This window comes from Ranitomeya imitator, chromosome 9 (assembly GCF_032444005.1).
Source record: "Ranitomeya imitator isolate aRanImi1 chromosome 9, aRanImi1.pri, whole genome shotgun sequence".
Lineage (NCBI taxonomy): Eukaryota > Metazoa > Chordata > Amphibia > Anura > Dendrobatidae > Ranitomeya > Ranitomeya imitator.
Window position 1 is genome coordinate 40,314,862 of NC_091290.1, and position 17,222 is coordinate 40,332,083.

General features: G+C 43.5%; 1 pseudogene; it reads left to right on the top strand.

Moving 5' to 3' along the window:
• Positions 1–15,500: 15,500 nt before the first annotated feature.
• Positions 15,501–17,021, top strand: LOC138648597 (uncharacterized; annotated as a pseudogene).
• The last annotated feature ends 201 nt before the right edge of the window (positions 17,022–17,222 follow it).

The window sequence follows — 17,222 nt, forward strand, 5'->3', positions numbered from 1 at the left end:
CAGTCCAGGTGTCGCCTTTCATGTTCATGCCCCAGCACCGATGTCTTCTGTCATGTGCATTTCCCAGTCCCGGTGTCTCCTGTCATGTGCATGCCTCAGCCCCTCCTGTGTGATGTATATACAGCAGTCTCTGTGTCTCCTGTGTGATGTATATACAGCAGCCTCTGTGCTTCCTGTGTTATGTATATATAGCAGCCTCTGTGCGTCCTGTGTTATATATATACATACAGTATATACAGCAGTCTCTGTGTCTCCTGTGTGATGTATATAAATAATTTTTCCCCTCTGCTTGTTCTAAAAAAGTAACAAATACTGACTAAAGCATTTTTTGTTCTTGATTTCTCTTAGTGTTTATTAAAGCCAGAAAGTTGCCATTTGAAATGACTGTAGTTTTGTGCCATGTCTGTGATCTGCTTTTTTTCTACAAAATTAAACAACTGAATGAATATCCTCCAAGGCCGGTGATTCCATAATTTTTGCCAGGGGTTGTAAATATCCAAATAGCCATCGTCAGAAAAAAGGTTCTCCACCTATACACTACAGTCTATGATGCTTTTCACATCTCCATATTTTTTATGGAACATTTGACTGCAAAAAAATCACGGACACATGCTCATTTTTGATCTGTGTCATGGATCAAAATTACCCATAAAAGTCTATGGGTCAGTGAAAACCACAGATAGCACATGGATGGCATCAGTGTACAACCCAAGTGCTGTCCGTGATTAACATTGCAATTAGAGAAGATTGCACTGACTTTCAGAGAAAAACCTATACAGAATGAGTGCAAGGCACATGAACAAACAAATGAAAATTAAATTTTGATTTAAGACTTAGTTAAAAAGAATGACACAAGATAATAGATAAATAAAATTATATAAATACAGTGTACAAGTAAGTCAAATAAAAGAGAAGTACAAGGATGGAGAGTTCTCTCTGCATCATTCGCATCACTGGTCACATGATCGCATACATGACAGTTTTACTTATATTGTTGGTCATGTGATCATTACGTCATCGGTCACATGCTTTTTGTTTCTCGCTATCCTATTTGTCGAATTGCTTCTTATGAACATGCTATTGGTTGATGGGTGGCCTACCCCTTGGATGGCGTGTGACATCACTTCCGCCCTCCAGATGATATTCTTTCACATGTGTTACAACTTACTCACTTATTCACAACTTTAAATAGCCTGGACATGTAGTCCATCATCACCACTTGACAAAACTAGGTGCGAAACGCGTGTCAAGTGCAGTTATTTTTTTGACTGGTGAGAACTCCTATATGCCACTGTGCATTTTTACACTCTTTACCTATGATAATTATATTTTTCTCACGTCATAATACTTTACCTTCGTTTGACTTACCTATACACTGGTATCTGCTTACAATACTCGGATAACACTTTGGATAGTACTTTACTGTATGTATCTCTGTATTTATATAATTGTATTTATGTATTTGATCTCATGCTTGTATTACGTTGTTTCTACTATTTGTATGCTCACCAGTTTTGATTATCTTGTGTCTCATCATTTTAAACTAAGTCTTCAATAAAAATGTAATTTGTATTTGTATGTTCATGTGCCTTGCACTCATTCTTTATAGGTTTTCCTTCTATGTATAAGTGAGTATTGGCTTATTTACCCCTGTTCATTATACATATGCAGGATTATTGATCTTCAGAGAATCAACATTGAGTCAAATTTACTGAAATTCGCAGGTCCTCGTGAATTTGAGCAGTTTGCAATTTGATTTGAGCAGATCAGCCCCCCCAAAATTCTGGCACCATTTCACACAATCGATAGTCACAGAGCAACCTAATGACATCAGGCATAGCCAGGCGGGCTTCCCATAACGCCCTGCAGCTCTTGAGTAACATGGCCTATCACAGCCAGTATAAAAGTTGAAGACTGGCAAAGCAACGCCATTTTAAGCTTTTGCAGTGTAAGAATTGGAGATCCAATCGAACAACTCATTGTACAAACGGGCAAAAAATGGCTAAAATTAGATTGTGTTGTATTACTTGCAATAGTGTTGAAGCACATTGAAAACGTGAATGTCAGCGTTAGGGTTGGCGGTTTGCGCTAAATAAAATAAATAATAAAGTGCAATCGCAACCCGGGGTCCACCATGCAGAGATGGAAAACTGCTGGTAGTAAGCAATGACGAAACACTGGGCGAGCGATTGCTTGCAAACACTGATTTAAATGCCGCTCAGTGTGAACAGCATATGAACTGAACTCGCCCACAGAAACAAAACAGATGCTCAGAAACTGAGCTGTGTCACTCGCACACAGAAACGGAACTGATGCTCTGCAACTGAACTGTGTCACTCGCACACAGAAATGGAACAGATGCTCTGCAACTGAGATGTGTCACACACAGATAGGAAAGGGGTATGGTGCTAGATACGACCCCTGTTAACCACACAGGGGAATGTTGCCCGCTCACAGGGTAAAAAGCAAATAGTGGTCACACAGTCAGCTAATGCACTCAACCAACTCCTCTCTGGAGGTGCCGGAATTCTAATGGCTAGAAGCCAGCCCTGAATCCACACAAACACCACTCCAGAGACCCGGAATTCTAGCGTCTTTCCACTGACCCTGAGCACATGCTGGTAAAGACCACACTGATGCATTGTCCCATAGACACACGTAACTACTAACTATAATGATACTAGCGCGCCTGCGTGCACCTCTGAAACCCTTTTATATGTTCAGCTCATGTCCAATCGGACAAGACCTTGCTCATGGACCAATCCGGAGCTGCCACATCACCAGAGCAGCAGACAACCGACCAACCAATAAAACACCACCATATCACGAGCATGCTTAGTAGGGTGATTTCTGGACTTAGCCTCCAGAGTGTCCATTCGTCGCTGCCTACCACTGGTTACCATAGACTTGGCTGAAGAGCCAGCAGTAACCAGACGAGCAGTACAAGCCTGGGCAAGACACTGGGACTGACGTCTATGCTCAGCAGCAGTGGCCGAAGATAAATGGGAGACTGCAGATGCTGACAAGGCTTGGGATCTAAGAAAACCAACGTGCGAATAGAGTAGATGGATAACAGAAATATTTTTTTATACATCACTCACAGTGTTGCTGTAAATACAAAATCCATACAAGATAGGGGTTTAGTATAAATCAATACAAAATTTTATTACAACATTCTAAACAACAGCAAGGTATTAAGCGAGCAGATGACAGCAGCTAAAAAACCTGTGCATAAAGTAGTGAAAAATGCACTGGTAAGAAAAACACAAGTCCTGAAGCAACATCTGCAATGCAAATGCTGAATGGTTGATAAGTACAAGAGTCACAATGTCATGAGAATAATACCTAATAGGAATAGATAGAGTCAGGCATAATAGCCTGATGCTGTGACTACAGTACTCTATACACATACAGCCGTTAATAAAATTTGCATACAAAATTAAAAGAACCCAAGATACAGTAATTAATAGTCAGTATGGGCCAGAAATGGCTATATAATAATACCTTGGGACATGATGACCAGGGGATGCAGGCATGCAGGCAGGATTTGAAGAGCCTCGACGCGCGTGACTTTCTGGCTTAGGGGTATGTCCTCTTTTGGCCTTGAGGACAATTTTGTAGGTTTTCATAAGGCTTGGGATCTACCCTGTGCAGCAGGAGAATCCCAGCGCCTAACAGTCAGTCTGTGAATGACAATTCAAAGATTCAAATGAGATAGGGAGGTGCTGCACCTGCGTAGTCTGACTATGAATTGATTGACCTGTGATATATAGCAATATTAGTACAGCACCTTAATAATAGCCTTTAAAAAAAAAATCTTTACACATTGCAATTGCAAACCAGGAGGGCAGTATACTACCTTTGTCCTAATTTTGATAGTAAAGAAGAATCCTGAAACCTAGGCTTGTGTGTCATAGGCAGGAACCATATGTACATTTTTTTTAATACAAATCACAAATCTCCAGAATTCACAAACGTAAGTGGTCTAACAAGTCTGATAATACAGAGTGTTGTTAAAGAGCTTGACATTTACCACCTTTTACCATTCGTTTTTTTACCATGCACACATATGTTGTAGTCATTTGGCTGATTTTGCATTACAAATCTCAAAAGGGTTCATTACCATCCTAATAGACTTCCAATTGTTATTTGCCTATTTTCAGGGCAGTTAGAGACTTTGCAGTACTTTTTTAGGAACATTTGGCTAAACTGGTGAATACAAATTTCAAACGGCTTGATCATTGAGTGTAATAAATATCAGAAGCTTCACAATTTATTTATTTTTTCACACTTGAATTTCACTGATGAAGCATGAATGGCAAAAACTAAAACACTGACCAAACACTGATGAAACATGGATGTAAAACATTGATTACAGTCAGTCCATTTTTTGCATACATGAAAAATCTTGGATGTCTGAATGAGGCCTAAGAGGTTGTTCAAACAGAGTTTTTTTATGCTTATTTTGAGGAGGATCTGCTTAACAATAAAAATTAAAATTTCCTTCAAATACTCTTTGTATGTACATCTTAGATTAAGAAGGGTTCGCAGGCTTACTATTCAGCCTGCAACTAGACAATTGTAGGCTGAGATGATTGCTGGCCTGGGTCAGTTCTGGTGGGAGCATCTGCGATGACTGTGGGAGATTGATTGTGGTGCATTATTTGGCCTTGTGGTGTTGAGAAGGAACTGTTTTGAGCACTGGTTTCTTGGAGGCCTGGTAAGAGGCTAGATCAGGGCTCCCCAACCTGTAGCTCGGGAGCCACATGTGGCTCGCTGCCCCATGAAATGTGGCTCGCGACTGTCTGCCAGCTTGATGCATTAGGTCCAGGTCTAGCAAACAGGTATAAAGAGCACATCTCCAAATGGTGAATTTTGTGAGTAGCCCTGCACAGAATTGCAGATCTGGATGCACATTTACTGGTCTTAGGGGTTTAGAAATGTTTTAGGTATGATACGCTGGAGGTTTATACTACCTGTTAGAAGAGGTGCTCAAAGCTCGATGTGACAGTGTGTTGGGAGAATACCCCTGGATCTCAGTGTACTGCTCTGGAGTGATTTCTGTGGAAAAGCTTTGGTTATCATTATACCTGTAATGGGGGCTTTGGTTGACACTACTTTGAAGGAAGTGGGAGCTGAATGTGGCTCGCGACCCTCTCTCTAAGCTGAATGTGGCTCTCAAGGTCAGAAATGTTGGGGACCACTGGGTTAGATAGTTTTCATTAAGTGGTTGAGAAAATTAGCTAATTGAGTTGTGTGACTTATTCTGAGTGGACTGAGGTTTGGAGGGAGAATAGAAGCCCTAGTGAATCAGGGTGAAGTTTGGGGTATAGTTGTTATCTGTAGGACTTTGGAAGAAGTGAAAAACAGGCCTGTGTGACACAACTCTATGTAAAATCCCCCATACACAATGGAATAATTTTTTCCGAACCCACCAATATCAGTGGGTTGGGTTGACGGATTAATACAGATGGAAGCCTCTGACAGAGGGTGTTGGGCAAGATAAGGATCCAGTATGTTTGGACTTCAGATCCTTTAGCTTTCCATGAGAGAAGCCACCAGAGATGTCTGTTAGCAACTGTTTTAGAGAGTGAGCGCTCCTGTGTATGCAGGAATTGGGCAAGATAACTGCCAGCTGAATGATCAACCGAGCCATCATTCACCACACAGCTATATAATGTGTGTGGGTGGAACAACAAGGGGCTGAGAATAAGAGATTGTAGTACTATTCCTTGTTCGTCAATACTTTGCAATATTACTGTCCCACTGTATTTGCAGTTGTGTTCAGTAAACTTGAATTGCATTCACTTAATCTAGTCTGCTACTATCTTCATAGGGTGCTTACCACCTGTGCAACGCCACCGGACACTTCTATTATGCACCAGTCAATTTTGAATTGTATATAAAGATCTCTGATTAAATTTTAAAAAATCAAACTAGGTCAGCTACAACATTTTAGGCATAACTATCCGACACTTGTTTTATTTTCTATATACAGGATGTGCAGAATCACAGCAACTATCTAATATATAATTGCCTAGAATACTACTTCCTGCAATTTGTGCCAACTTCCGTGGCTTTGTCCGGAGCTAATGTCCGGAGCTAATGTCCGGAGCTAATGTCCGGAGATTAATTGCCTAGAATACTACTTCCTGCAATTTCTGCCAACTTCCGTGGCTTTGTCCGGAGCTAATGTCCGGAGCTAATGTCCGGAGCTAATGTCCGGAGCTAATGTCCGGAGCTAATGTCCGGAGATAAGTGACGTCAACAGTGTCCAGTGTCTGATTGGTTGCCGCCTGCTGCGAGCGACATTTTGGTGTGATTTTTGAATTTTTACCTCACAGCAAGTTTCTACTGCGTGGAGGCGGGCCCAGTGACGTTGCTCTTCAAGCTCCTGCCGAATTTCGTCAAAAAAATGATAATACCATTTACCAAAACTATATATATTTAGTTGTGAAGTGGTTCAGTGACATTTTCACACCAATTTTGAACTTTTGTTTGGTGTTTTCTCCATATACTGCCTATTATTTTTGTTCTTTCTTACTATTATTTATTAATTGTATTATTCTTACATTTGAATAAATAAAGTATATATGGATTCTAGACTCCCGATTCTTTAGAATCGGGCTGCCATCTAGTACACAATAAAATCCTAAACCATCGGCCTGCAGACTACACATAGATTGTTCTTCTCAAGGTGCAAGCCTCATGCTAAGTTCATTCAAGTAATAGTCCAATCATGCTTCAAAGTATTGTGGCCCAGATAGCCATATGTAAACTTTTCCTATTTTCTGATCAAGAATAAGGACTCATTTGTAAGAGTATAGGATTGAGCAAAAAGATTTGCAGGACCCTAGTTTAGAGCCCTACGAACATCATCCTCCTACCTGCTGGCACCCAAGGACCTTTTCTATGGGCGTCACATACATAACACCGCAACAATGATATTGTGTTCGCCCTACTAACCAGAAGAAATGCTGGAGATTCTGGTAGATAGCAGAAAGTTTCCAGGGCTTTAGTCTGGCAGCCACACACTATGGATTTGGCCACTCGACCTGGATCCAGCAAATCTTTCTGCTCAGTTCTACATCTAATAAGTGGCACTAGAGTTATAGTCCTCTTCGAAGAGGCTTTTTTGTATATTTAAATTCCCACATGAGCATTGCAAGGCCTTTAAGTCTCCTCACAATGGCTTGGTGCTCTTCGCATCAAGAAATGTTTTCCTTTTAAAAAAAATAGAAACCTTGTAATTTTCACACTGGCTAGAATAACACCAGTGGCCAGTGCGAAAAATGTCAAGTTTTCTATATTTTTTAATACAGATTGTGAAGTGAAAAATTAAAAAAACCTACTTTTTTAAAAAAAAAAAAGATACCTTTAAGACAAACATTTGATTTAAATAGTAGTGTCGTTTTTTTTTTTGCGACAGATTCCCTTTAATGTAACACTTCATGAAGAGACTAATTTTAGACACTTTTTAAAGAACAAGATCTATGTGACGAATGCACACATAGCTAAGTACAGAAAATAGAACAATTTATCAGGATGCCATTGTGCACTAAAGTGTGAATGGCAGAACTCTGCTGGCATTAGGATTGATAACTTTATTGAGCCTCCACTACATTTTTTTGCCCAGAGCACTAGTTTATTTACACCCAGATCAGACATTTTATAGTTGAATAGCTCCACTATCAAACTTGAGAAAAACTGAGGGACCAACTGTTAAAAGTTTGAACAGGACCCAAAACAGGAAAACTCACTTAATAAAGTATTCAAATTCCCTCTTCTGAGGGAAAGAGGACTAGAACTTTGGGACTAGCAATTTTAAAAGGCCAAATTACGTACTCTTTTAACAGAGACGTGTTTCGGGTAGTTTGCTCCTCCTCAGTGATAAGCAAGAGATTTAATTTGGCTGTGTGAGAGGCCTCTGACTGTTGTCTAAGGGGTAACATCTTTCCTTGTGTAGAGTGACATGCATGGCATGACAGTGTAAGAAGACTTATAGGCCATGATATATATTGATGAATTCACATTTAGATCAGAACACTATCCTTTGACCAATGGACGATATGTGGATGCTAAAATTCTAGACTAGATGTGCGTTGCTTTGCTCAATACAAGTGAATTGTTTGGGGCCCTATACGTCTAGCAGCATACGTATGGTTACATGTCCTCTTAAGGTACCGTCACACATAATGATTTCTTTAATGATATTGTTGCTTTTTGTGACGTAGCAACGATATCGTTAACGAAATCGTTATGTGTGACAGCGACCAACGATCAGGCCCCTGCTGGGAGATCGTTGGTCGCTGGGAATGATCAGGACCTTTTTTTTTGGTCGCTGACCACCCGCTGACATCGCTGAATCGGCGTGTGTGACGCCGATCCAGCGATGTGTTCACTGGTAACCAGGGTAAATATCGGGTTACTAAGCGCAGGGCCGCGCTTAGTAACCCTGGTTACCATTGTAAAAGTAAAAAAAAAAACAGTACATACTCACATTCCGGTGTCTGTCACGTCCCCCGCCTTCAGCTTCCCGCACTGACTGTGAGCGCGGGCCGTAAAGCACAGTGGTGATGTCACCGCTGTGCTCTGCTTTACAGCCGGCACTGACACAGTGAGTACGGGAAGCTGACGCTGGGGGACGTGACAGACACCGGAATGTAAGTATGTAGTGTTTTTTTTTTTTACATTTACAATGGTAACCAGGGTAAACATCGGGTTACTAAGCGCTGCCCTGCGCTTAGTAACCCGATGTTTACCCTGGTTACCCAGGGACTTCGGCATCGTTGGTCGCTGGTCTGTGTGACAGCTCTCCAGCGACCACACAATGACTTACCAACGATCACGGCCAGGTCGTATCGCTGGTAAATCGTTAAGTGTAACGGTACCTTTAGTCTCGTCACCGGCACCAGAGAATACTCAGCACGCGCAGTGTGCGCCATGTGATGATAAGTCTGCAGTCTCATAGATGCAGTGCATCTTCAGGGCGTGTCATTATAACCTCATAAAAAATCCTTTTAATATAGGCGGCTTTCAAAGATGCTGTCAATGCTTAAGATGTAGTCCTATAAATGAGCAACAAAAGACATCTTATTGTTTAAACAATTTACTTAAACATCTCATAAACTACGAACGCAGAGGATTTTTTACGCACAATAGTCTCCAGTCTTACAGAGAATAGCGTATAAAATAATTAAAAAAAAAGAATAATCCGAGTAGGCACCAAGTGTAAAAAGCCAGACTTAGTCAAAGTGACCAGAAGGTCAGAGCATTGTTTTAGTGGTAACCAGAGCAGCAACTTTAAGTGCACAATATCGTCACCATCCAAGTTCCCCCCAGGTTATCAAAGAATAGGAAACACATGCTACAATGAGTAAAAGCTGGAAGAACTAGCCAGCAGAAGACCGATTCTTCTAAATATGGAAAAAAAAGTGCAGCAATTAATTTTGCCATCCTTCCTTGTGTCAGTGGTGCAGGCATTATAAATCCACATATAACCACCAAATTTCATCTTTATCAATAGTATAGTGATCCCTTCCAAAATCAGCAATAAAACCTATAAACGACCATGAAGTAGCATACGATCAAATAGATAACGTAGACTAAAAAATGTTATTTAAATATTACAGATGTAGTAATAAAGTGCATTAAAAAACTGTTCATGTATCAAAGGGGAAAAAACTCCTGATGAAACTGCAGAGGTGGCGAAACGCGCGTCGAGGTGCCAATATCAGTGCATAGTTCTCCTCTATTATGGCCACAGGTTTTAGATCATTCATCCGACCTCCCATACCAGAATCTGTGATTTTCTGACTGTATATTATGAGGCAGCAGGTACATAAGTGGAAGTCATGCCATTGGTTGACTTTACAGTTAAATACAGGTACCTATATTCACTAAGGCCAGTAATTATTCTGGAATATGAGGATTAATTTGCCTGCTGAATTGTTTCTGTCGCCACTTTTTTCTTTTTTTTTAATACATGAACAGTTTTTAGTGCACTCTATTAGTATGTCTCTAATATTGAAATAAAATTTGGTTTTCTATACTACTGTATCTATTTGATCGTATGCTCCTTCATGGTAGTTTATTGGTTTTATTATAAATCCAGCCATGCATTGCCGCTATTAACTGCCCTACTGGAAGATATCAGATTGCATTTACTCCTCTGTCATACCTGTAATTAACTGCATCCTTGCTGGAAGATACCAAACTGTATATACATCTCTATTTCTGTGATTATCTGCACCCTGGCTGGAAAATACCAGATTCCAATTCCAGTTTTTTTATCTGCACACCTGGCTCAACTTCCTCTGCTGCTGCCTGCTTTGATTGTTTGCCACCCTGCATATCCTACTGTCTCGGTCCTCTCTGACCCATGTGTTGTCTGTCAAGACCTGCTCTGCTGCATCGTCATCTCCAGTCCGTGCTGCCCGCCTTGACCTACAGTCGGCCTGTACAAGATGCGGCCCAGGGGCCCATCAAAGAATGTTGTGCAGCCCGCGGAGCTGTCAGGGAGACGTCACTCCATCCTTCTTACATTCAAATGTATTCATGTCTTTCAGACCAGAATACATTTGAACACTGTGGCACCACGACAGGAGCAGCACAGTGCTTGTCAGCCCCTGCCCCAATGTTCAGCAGCATGATGAGATCAGCTCGTGTAGATGTCATCACACTGCTGCCGGCACCAAAGTGCTGCAAATGATTCAGAGACCGCCTGGGCAACACTAAGGGTACCGTCACACAGTGCAATTTTGATCGCTACGACGGCACGATTCGTGACGTTCGAGCGATATAGTTACGAGATCGCAGTGTCTGACACGCTCCTGCGATCAGGGACCCCGCTGAGAATCGTACGTCGTAGCAGATCGTTTGAAACTTTCTTTCGTCGTCTAGTGTCCCGCTGTGGCGGCATGATTGCATGGTGTAACATATATCGTATACGATGTGCGCATAGTAACCAACGGCTTCTACATCGCACATACGTCATGAAATTATCGCTCCAGCGTCGTAGATTGCAAAGTGTGACAGCAGTCTACGACGCTGGAGCGATATTGTTACGACGCTGGAGCGTCACGGATCGTACCGTCGTAGCGATGAAAATTGCACTGTGTGACGGTACCCTATGAGCTTCTACAAGAAACCGGACATTAAACGCCTTATCATTGTAGATGAGGTAGGTCGGAGGTTAATGTTACTGTGTGGGCATATAATTATTATTATTTAAATAGCACCATTAATTCCATGGTGCTGTACATGAGAAAGGGGTTACATACAGGGTTATAGATATCGATTACAGTAAACAAGTTTACAATGACAGACTGGTACAGAGGGGAGAGGACCCTGTCCTTGCGGATTTACATTCTATGGGATAGTGGGGAAGAGACAGAAGGTAGGGAGCGAGGCGGCGGCTCTGGCGATGGTGAGGCGGAGGTTCTGGCGATGGCGAGGCGGCGGCTCTGGCGATGGCGGAGCAGCAGAATGGTTATTGCAGGATGTAGGCTTTCTTGAAGAGATGGGTTTTCAGGTTCCGTCTGAAGGATCCGAGGGTGGTGGATAATCGGACGTGTTGAGGCATGGAACTCATGAGGATGGGGGATATTCGGTAGAAATCTTGGAGGCGGTTGTGTGAGGAACAAATAAGTGTGGAGGAGAGGAGGAGGTCTTGGGAGGATCAGAGATTACGTGAGGGAAGATATTGGGAGATTAGGTCAGAGATATAGGGAGGGGACAGGTTGTGGATGGCTTTGTAGATCAGTGTTAGTAGTTTGAACTGGATTTGTTGGGGAATTGGGAGCCAGTGGAGGGATTTGCAGAGGGGAGAAGCAGGGGAGTAGAGAGGAGAGAGGTGGATTAGCCGGGCAGCAGAGTTGAGGACAGACTGGAGTGGTGCAAGAGAGTTAGCCGGGAGGCCACAGAGGAGGGTGTTGCAGTAGTCGAGGCAGGAGATGATGAGGGCATGCCCAAGAATTTTGGTAGATTGTGGGCTGAAGAAGGAACGGATTCTGGCAATATTTTTGAGTTGGAGGTGACAGGAGGTGGCAAGAGTTTGGACGTGCGGTTTGAAGGACAGAGTTGAGAGTTACCCCGAGGCAGCGGATTTCAGGTGCGGGAGAGAGCGTGATGCCGTTTACCATAATAGATAGATCAGGTAGGGGGGATACGTGAAATGGGGGAAAGAAGATGAGTTCGGTTTTGTCTACATTGAGTTTTAGGAAGCGAGAGGTGAAGAAGTAGGATATGGCTGACAGACACTTCGGGATTCTGGACAGCAGAGAGGTGACATCTGGGCCAGAGAGGTAGATCTGAGTGTCGTCCACATACAGGTGGTACTGGAAGCCATGGGACTTTATGAGTTGTCCTAAGCCAAGGGTATAGATGGAAAAAAGTAGGGGCCTTAGGGCAGAGCCTTGAGGGACTCCAACAGAGAGAGGGCGGGATGAGGAGGTAGTGTGGGAGTGGGAAACGCTAAATGTGCGGTTGGAAAGGTATGAGGCGATCCAGGACAGGGCAAGGTCTTTGATGCCAAGGGAAGAGAGAATCTGTAGCAGTAGGCAGTGATCGACTGTGTCAAAAGCAGAGGACAGGTCAAGAAGGAGGAGGATGGAGAACTGTCTGTTAGCTTTGGCTGTGAGTAAGTCATTAGAAATTTTTGTCAGGGCAGTTTCGGTGGAGTGGTGGGGGCGGAGGCCAGATTGGAGGTTGTCAAGGAGAGAGAAGATAGGTGGGAGGAAATTTGAGCATGGACATGCTGCTCAAGGAGTTTTGAAGCAAATGGGAGCAGTGATATAATGGAAGGACACTTTTGAAAGGGGGCATAGTTTTATGAGAGGTGGGGTGTGGGATACTTTATTCAGAAGGGGAGTGCGTGTGTGTATGTGTGGGGATATAATGCAGAGGGCATTGTGGGGGATATTTTGGAGAGGCACAGTGCAGAGGGGCAGCGTGGCTGGGGGGATAATTTGCAGAGTGACAGTGTGGAGGGGATATATTTTGGAATAGGGGCATTGTGGGAGGGATATTCTGGAGAGGCACAATGTGGGGGGATATTTTGCAGACGAGCAGTCTGTGGGGATATTTTGTAGAGGGGCAGTGTGTAGTGGACATTTTGCAGACGGGCAGTGTGGGGGAATATTTTGTAGAGGTACAGTGTGGGGGAATATTTTGTAGAGGTACAGTGTGGGGGGATATTTTGTAGAAGTACAGTGTGGGGGGATATCTTGCAGAGGGGCAGTGTACATGAGACATTTTCAGTGGGACAATATGCAGGGGACATTTTGCAGACGGGCAGTGCGGGGGAATATTTTAGAGAAGAACAGTGTGGGGGGATATTTTAGAGAAAGACAATGTAGGGGAATATTTTGTGCAGGAATCACGGGCAATTATTTATTCAGAGGCTCAGCATGGAATATATTTTTATTCATGGGGCATTATATTGATGCTTTTATTTTTAGGAGCACCATGTTGGGAAGTGCTGCTGAACATGGAGAAGAAGGAAGTCTGCAGAGATGAGCACTAGGCATGAAATCTCATTCATTATGGCATCTGTGCTACATGGAGACAAAAAGAGATGGGAATAACTTCAATCAGAGAAGATGTCATCTATGAGTTACCTGGATGTAATTGTTTATTTGTGATCTTTCCTGTATCTCATCAGTGCTGTGCTTCTTGTATGGCCCGCTGTCTGATGATGGCAGGTAACCACAACTCCCAGTATCTCCTTACAATTGTTAAATATATACTGGGAGTTGTAAGTTCATGCACTACAATTGTAAATGGAGCTGACCTTACATAACAATTCATCGCTGTACTAAGCTTGGTGATTTATTAATGTACTGACAGTGGTTCTGGTGCTGCATTCATGTACTGATGGTAGTTCTGGCACTGCATTCATGAGCTGATGGTGGTTCTGATATTGTACATATGTAGCAATCCAAAACTTTCTTCATGGCTGTGTTAAAAATTAAAAATCCTCAAAACTTAGAGTTATAAGGAGGATTTGGTGAGATTCTGCTCAGTTTCTGCTCCAAATACTTCAAAAAGTATAAGTAAACATATGTTCATACTTATTTTTTGGAGCAAAAACTGAGCAGAATCTCACCAAATCCTTCTCAACTACTCAAAATGTGGTTCTGGTGATGTATGAGTGTACTGATGATGGTTTTGGTGATGCATTTATGTAAGTGCCTTTGTGGCAATTGGTTTTGGTTCAGTATGCCATTGCAACTCTTCGACCGAAAAAAGGATGAGCCCTTAACAAAAATGGCGTTAAAAAATTAATAGTTACAGTATACAGTAGTTACAGTATGTTCAGAATGCATTCATGATAAGAAGGTAGTCACAGAGCACCTATTTAATTTAGAGCACTGTACCAGAAGAGATAGACCCAAATCGCTGAGTAAATCTTACCTGCTTTTCATATCAGGTTAGCATTTTCTACTTGTATTGTTAATAAAGAAATATAGCATTAGATGCAGCATTAGTGTCACGTACCTGCTTCTCAGCATGTGACTTGGGGTTGTGCATGTTCTAAAGAATCTATAGCCTTAAACTGTGTGAGCCTTATGATTGGCAGACAGTAGTAGTAATATTTCCGGGACTCATCGCCCGTGTGTTCGATGAGTGGTGGCAGCGTGTATGAGCGGGTGTGTGGCCTGGGTCAGTGTGTCATTTATGCTCCCATTACAGCATAGAACAGAGGTTGAATGCTGGACTGAGGGAGGGGAGATAGATTAACCCTTGCAGGCGCAACTCCAAGTCGTGTGCTGAGAAGTGGGTATGTGACAAATTAGTGGCAGCAAGGAGAGGGATCCGTGACAATTGGTGGCAGAGCGGTGGGATAGAATTATTTCTATGAGAGCATTAGTGCATGGTTTAAGCAATTATTCCCTGTACTAAAGAATTGGTATCCTTGCGAGGAGTGCACCAGTTCTACAAGGTTCAACTCAGTGCTTATTTAGACATACTTGCAAACAGTTTCTCTTCCCCGTTTTACTTTTCTATCTTTTATTTGGCAAAGGCTGTTCATCAATATGGCAGCCCAGTACAAGAAGTAGAGCAAAGAGGCTCTGAGCGACCTCTTTGAGCAGAGAGGAATAGAGATGGCCGACAAATCCAAGGAACTGCTGATACGCGCCTTGGTTGAGCAGGACATAGAGCAAAGTGCTGGAACATCTGGGCAAGGAGAGAGTCCACCTTAGGAAGACCGAGCAATGTCAGCTCTTGCACTGGAGATACTTGATGGAAGTGGCAGCAATGTCAGTGTTGAGGAGACTATGGACTCTACTTTCTTTGAGCAGAGAGGAATAGAGATGGCCGACAAATCCAAGGAACTGCTGATACACGCCTTGGTCGAGCAGGACATAGAGCAAAGTGCTGGAACATCTGGGCAAGGAGAGAGTCCACCTTAGGAAGACCGAGCAATGTCAGCTCTTGCACTGAAGATACTTGATGGAAGTGGCAGCAATGCCAGTGTTGAGGAGACTATGGACTCTACTTTACAAATGGACTTACAACAACTGGGAATAAGTGATCCCAATCTGCGCATGCAGCTTATTCTACAGTACCGATAGGCTACTGCTGCAGAACGCCGGGAGGAGAGAGCTTTCAAGCTTCAGATGGCTCAAATAGAGTGGGGTATCAGTCCTCAGCTAAGCCCCTCCCAGGACATAAATCCAAGGAAACCATATCTGGAAAACCTCCCTGTGATGGAGAAGGATATGGACTTAGATACTTTCCTTCGGGGGTTTGAAAAAACCTGCAGGCAATACCATCTACCCCGTGAGCAGCGGGCGCAGCATCTAACCCCAGGGTTGTGAGGCAAAGCCCTGGAAGTTTTTGCTGGTCTCCCACCAGAGCTAGATGGGAACTATGAGGCCGTAAAAGAGGCCCTGATCAGGAGATACAACCTAACCCCAGAAGTGTATCCGAGAAAGTTCCGGAACCTACAACGCGGATCAACTGACAGCTATGCAGATGTTGTGAGCACCTTGAGGACCACATTCCACCAATGGATCAGGGGACTTTCTGTTAACAGTTTTGAGGACTTAACAGATCTTATGGTCCAGGATCAATTTCTTCACATGTGCCCCACGGATGTACGACAATTTGTGTGAGATCGGGAGCCACAAACTGCGGATCAGGCTACAAAGATTGCTGACTGCTATGTGGCTAACAGGATGCCTGAGGTGCGGAAGCCATCGGGATTCAACTGGAAGGGAGGTAAGCCAAACGGGGACCCTTCTCCCTCTGCTAGCCGATCACCAGTGCTGTCCAAGCTTACCTCATATGGGATCCCGGGGAATAGACATTCTCTAGCTGATGCACGCCGATGCTTCTCCTGCAACAAAGTGGGACATGTTAGCGCTGTCTGCCCTGAAAGGGAGAAATGCCCAACTACAACCACAAAGCCGACTGTGCCCCCACCGTCTGTCCTCTTTCTGGCTGGCTCTGAGGCGAGCGCTAATGAGAATTGTGAATCTGTCACTGTTGGCAATAAAGTCACCATTGGTCTCAGAGACACTGGGGCAGAGGTGACTCTGGTGCATCCAGCAATGGTAACCCTTGCCGATATCATACCAGGAAAGACTATGTCTATAACCGGGATTGGAGGGGTCAGCCCTGCTGTGTCCATGGCCCGTGTGTACCTGGACTGGGGAGCAGGGAAAGAACTGAGAGAATTGGAAGTATCAGAGAGTATTCCCACCAATGTGTTGCTAGGCACAGACCTGGGGAGGATGGTGTCCCACTATATTTCTCCCTTGCAAGTAAATGCTACAGAGAAGGTGGACGCAAGTGATCCACCTGAGATTCAGTGCGAGGAAGGAAAATGTACCACTGCACAGGACTGTACACATGTGGCAGCTGTGACCTGGATTCAGGCTGCGGCTCAGACTCAACCCCAGAGATTAGAGGATGAGTCTCAGACAGAACTGCCAGAACAGGAGGCCCATACTGTGGTCCCAGAGCCTCCTCACATGGCACACCCAGCAAGGTCCCTGATAACCGACACTTAAGACTCAGCTTCAGACTAGGGCCTGGCAGTCACACTAGGCCAGGGCCTGCAGATTGACAGTCAGAGCTTCCAGGAGGCCCTGCAGACAGATGTCAGTCTGGAGAAGCTCAGATGTCTTGCAGACCGACCCCCTGATGCTTCTGACTAAGAAAGAATATACTGGGACCAGGGCAGACTGTATAAGAGACTCTCCCCACGGATA